The following is a 5434-nucleotide window of genomic DNA, read 5'->3' as shown; positions in this document are numbered from 1 at the left end:
TTTGAGTTGTGGAGACGAAACCCACGCAAACACGGGGAGAATGTGAAAACTCCACACGGGCAGGGCAGCACGGTGGCACAGTGGGTTAGCACTGCAGCCTCACGGCGCTGAGGTCCCAGGTTCGATCCGCCTCTGGGTCACTGTCTGTGTGGCGTTTGCACATTCTCCCTGTGTCTGCGTGGGTTTCGCCCCCACAACCCAAAGCTGTGCAGGGTAGGTGGATTGGCCACGCTAAATTGCCCCTTAATTGGAAAAAATTAATTGGGTGCTCCAAATTTAAAAACAAACTCCACACGGGCAGTGACCCAGAGCCGGGATCGAACTTGGGACCTTCGCACCGTGAGGCAGCAGTGATAACTACTGCGCCAGCGTGCTGCCCGAGTTTGTATTTCTTCCCCGTCTCTGAGTGGATTTCCTTTGGGTACATAGAACATAGAACATACTCCGGTTTCCTCCCACAATCCAAAGATGTGCAGGTTAGGTGGAATCGCCATGATAAATTGCCCCTCACTGTCCAAAAAGGTTAGGTGGGGTTACTGGGCTATGGGGATCGGGTGGAGGCGTGATCTTTCAAGGGCCGGTGTAGACTCGATGGGCCAAATGGCTTCCTTCTGCACTGTAAATTCTATGATTCTATGAATCAGTGTGGCTCAGGGATCAGTGCAATAACACAGAGAATCAGCATGGTGCAGCTTCCAGCGCCTTAACCTATGGCATCCACAGGAGACTTGCTTAAAGAAATGGACAACTTCTGCTGAAGTTTTGAACCTTTCTTTGAAGTATCTCAGTGTGTTGTGAGCTGGCTGATCCAATGAAGTTGTGCAAATTTGAATGTTAGTGAATTAAATATCACAACTTTTCAACGTAACATTAAGGTATCGACAACTAATTTTTGTTCAAATGATAGAAGGTATCCAGGGTAAGGGGGGGGGGGGGCGCGGGGAGAGTTCCTCTTTTTCTGACTAGGCTGTGTCTCTTTGAATCTCTGTTGTGTGCTTCCAACCTGTGTTTATTCTCTGTTTTCACTGTTGGACAGGACCTGACTCCATTACTTCTATTTGCCTTGTTTTTACTCTTGGTCCTATTTGGGCCTTTCTCCTCACACCACCACACCACCCCCAAATTCATCCTATTTCTGTTGCTCTGCAATGACACTTTCGGATGCTTTTCCCTGCCTCACGACCCACACCAAACATCAATACCCATATGCCTTCGCACTCTCTGGATTTGAACCCCCTTGCCTGAATGAATTCACACCTACATATTGTGCCTCTCTTGACATTATTTTATTGGACCATCAAGGCATCCTTCACTACAACCCTACACTTCTTGCCTTGTCCTTCCCGACAGCAGGCAGTATTTAATGGAGGTGATGGGGGCCTCGCCCGCTGGCTGGAGAGCCAGCAAGAACCCTACATCTCCTGCTTCGAGAAAGGCTCCTGCATTGAATACCGGCCAGGCACTTAATTGAGAATTGGCGGGCTTTCCCCAGAATCAAGTGTCCTGGACATGGAAGTCCCACCTGGTGGGAGCTGCCAGCTAATCAGAGGTTGGCATCTCAACTTAGCGGCAGCACCATGGGAAGGCAGTGATTGCCGCTGGTAACACACCCACCGGAGACCCAGGATCAGCATGGACCCAGGCACAGTGATGGTGGGAAGGATTCAACAGCAATGGCAGGAGTGTCTCTCGGTGGCCACACCCTCCCCAGGCACTGAGTGCTTTGGAATGAGGGACCCTTCCTTGGGTCCTGCAACCAAGTATACCAGGGTTTGCTTTTCAGGCTTCCTGCATGGTGAGTCATAGAGCCATAGAATCCCTACAGTGCAGATGGAGGCCTTTCGGCCCATCGAGTCTGCACCGACTCCCTGAAGGAGCACTCTACCTAGGCCGACTTCCCCGCTCTATCCCCATAACCCACTTAACCGATACATCTTTGGACACTAAGGGGCAATTTAGCATGGCCACTCCACCTAACCTGCACATCTTTGGATTGTGTGAGGAAACCGGAACACCCGACGGAAACTCATACTGACACAGGGAGAACAACGGGTGCTCTGCCTGAAAGCAATTTTTTTAGACTCAATCTTTTTCAACCTCTGATGCCTGAACAGCCATATCTGGACTGGAGGCATGTTTCCACCACAGAAACATCTGACACCATTCAGACATTAAAGTGTAACGGTTCCTCAAAGCGGACCTCCTCGCAGCCACTGTTTCATTCCCTGGAGAGAGCTCGACTGATTATCTTAAATTGGCCGTTTGCGTCGAGAGTGGTGCACTCAGGATTGTTCAGCAAGTGTTCCCAATCACAACTAACAGTAAATGTTTCTCTTCTTCCTTTCTCACAGTGTCACTAACTACCCCAGTCCCTTGCAGACCCCACAAGACATGCAAAGGCTCAAGCATACAGGCAGATGCCATGTGCTCCCTCACTAGGAACACCTGGGCAGGGAGAGTTGATTGACAAATTTTAATGATCCCACTGATATTTGCCTCTTGCTCGATTTGTCTTATCCCATATACAATCTTGCAGAGGTGTTTGGCATCCTAAAGCTGCAATGGCCGACTGTGTAAGGTTACTAATTATTCCGTTGCAGTGAGATTTTTCTCTGTTTCATATGGTTTCTCAGGCTTTCCTGTTCCATATGTTTAACAATGCCCCTCTGTTCTGAGTGTCGACATGCTGCTAGCGGACAGTGTCATCAAGGTCAAATGAAGTGAAGCAAAATCCTAACACACCTTTAAGGATCGATCACTCACCTGATGAAGGAGCTACACTCCGTAAGCTCATGATTCCAAATAGACCTGTTGGACTTTAACCTGGTGTTGTAAGACTTCTTACTGTACCTTTAAGGATTGGCAGTGGCAGCAACTTCACGAGCAGCTTGAAGCAGAGTTCTTTTAAAATCAGGGAATAAACTTTCTCTGACGCTTGATCCTCTTTTTATTCACACTTCCAAAACCTTCTTAATGAGATTGTAATTGGTGTTACGGGGAGAAAGACTATTTCATGAAGTCTGATAATTTAACGGAGAACCTAATTGCCTTTGCAGTCGGTGGCCGGTTCTGGTTAACACTGCTTAGGGGCATAGAATTAGCATTCCTTCTGCGATGAGACTGTCACACGGTGAGTTCCTACCTGCTTTGGAGACTTAGATGACCTCAAAGCACTGAAATGAAATGAAAATCGCTTATTGTCACAAGTAGGCTTCAAATGAAGTTACTGTGAAAAGCCCCTAGTCGCCACATTCCGGCGCCTGTTCAGGGTGGCTGGTACGGGAATTGAACCGTGCTGCTGGCCTGCCTTGGTCTGCTTTCAAAGCCAGCGATTTAGCCCTGTGCTAAACCAGCCCCTAGTACTATCAGTGATGTCTTTGCAAGATCCTCCTCATCTAGTGGCAGGAAAGGTGGTCCAACAGCAGTGCTCTCTCCCAAACCAACTTGCCCAGCATCGAGGTGCTGATCACTCAAAACCAACTCCTCTGGACAGGACATGTCATTCGCGTATTTAAGTCTTTAGTGGAAAGGCACATGGATGACCTACATGCATCGCCACCAATTGAAGCTTTTAAGTGAACAATTAATGCATTCATGAGCATAGGGCGGCACAGTGGTTAGCACTGCTGCCTCACAGCGCCAAGGACCTGGGTTCAATATTGGCCTTGGGTGACTGTCTGTGCGGAGTCTGCACGTTCTCCCCATGTCTGTGTGGGTTTCCACCGGGTGCTCCAGTTTTTTCCCACAGTCCAAAGATGTGCAGGTTAGGTAGATTAACCATGATCAATGCGCGGGGTGACGGGGATAGGGCGGGGTGTGGGGCTTATGTAGAGTGCTCTTTCAGAGGGTCATTGCAGACTTTATGGGCTGAATGGCCTCATTCTGCCCTGTCGGGATGCCATGGTTTCAACAGTGAAACCACAGAGGCCATTAAAACTTCAAGGGGAGTGAAATGCTTCTGCAAGAAACAAGCTGCAGCATGGCTCTATCTGTGATGTTAGGACAGGCAGGCTGCAGCTGTGCTTTGCCCTGTTATGTGGTGTTAAACATGAAAGAACGCAGACTGCAAAGTTTCACAGACACAAAGGGATACACATCCTGGAGCAGACCCTCCGACCTGGATCCCTCCAGCCCAGTCGAAACCCCCCAACCCTCAGTTCACTTGAAGAACCCCCCACAGCACCTGGTCAGTGCTGCTGTGCTGTAGTGCTCCCTGAAGGTATGTGGCGAGGGGTGCTCACCTCCTTGTCCCGTTCCCTCGGAGTGCATAGTGCCTCGTCCCCACTTTTAAGGTCCGTTCGTGATTGTGCCTGGGTGATTCCCACTGGGAGTGGGGGGAGAAGACCGGAAGCTGTTGCATCTGCCTTTATTTTCGCCAATAGGGGCTGGTTTAGCACAGGGCTAAATAGCTGGCTTTTAAAGCAGGCCAGCAGCGCGGGTTCAATTCCCGCACCAGCCGCCTCGAACAGGCGCCGGAATGTGGTGACTAGGGGCTTTTCACAGTAACTTCATTGAAAGCCTACTTGTGACAATAAGCAATTTTCATTTTTTTTTTTCAATGAGATTAAAATTAATGCAAATTAGCGGTGATCAATATCTTGATCATGGCAGCTGGAGCGGGCCAGGAGAATCGGAAATTGTGTTGTGCGCGGTGCAAATCCAGTTTCAGGGCTCTCCTGCAATTTTCCTGACAGTCGGATCTTTGAACCAGCGCAACGCGACCGGAGAATTGCCCCCCCCACACCTTGGACAGTTCAGCACTTCCTCAGTGCTGCACTGGAGTTTCAGCATAGATTTTTGTGCTCAGGTCTCTGAAGTGGGACTCTGGAATGTACACTGTTGTGATCTTGTTTCGCTTCTCTTCTCATTATGGTTATACCCTTTGATTAATTATGTCACCTTTGAAAGAAAGGATAGCACTGGGGCAAGCCAGTTTTTCCTTCTAATAATAATAATAATCTTTATTGTCACAAGTTGGCTTACATTAACACGGCAATGAAGTTACATTCCGGAGCCTGTTCGGGTACATAGAGGGAGAATTCAGAATGTCCAATTCACCTAACAGCACGTCTTTCGGGACTTGTGGGAGGAAACCGGAGCACCCGGAGGAAACCCACGCAGACACGGGGAGAACGTGCAGACTTTGCACGGACAGTGACCCAAGCCGGGAATCGAACCTGGGACGCTGGAGCTGTGAAGCAACAGTGCTAACCACTGTGCTACCGTGCCGTCCATAGCTTAACTGGAGGGAACGGATTAAAATGAATTATAAAGCAGTGTCAAAAGGCAGAGGAGTAACCACAAGATTTTGAAGTCTGTGCCACTAGATTTATCTAATGCATTCAAAGCTGTTGTGACATGAAAGAGGTACATGCGGGGCAGCCTCAGGCCATAAAGTAAGATTGGATAATGTCAGTTCTGAAGAAGGATTGAC

The sequence above is a fragment of the Scyliorhinus torazame genome, chromosome 3, assembly GCF_047496885.1.
Source record: "Scyliorhinus torazame isolate Kashiwa2021f chromosome 3, sScyTor2.1, whole genome shotgun sequence".
Lineage (NCBI taxonomy): Eukaryota > Metazoa > Chordata > Chondrichthyes > Carcharhiniformes > Scyliorhinidae > Scyliorhinus > Scyliorhinus torazame.
The sequence above is the reverse complement of the archived record's forward strand: the minus strand, read 5'-3'. Positions refer to the sequence as shown.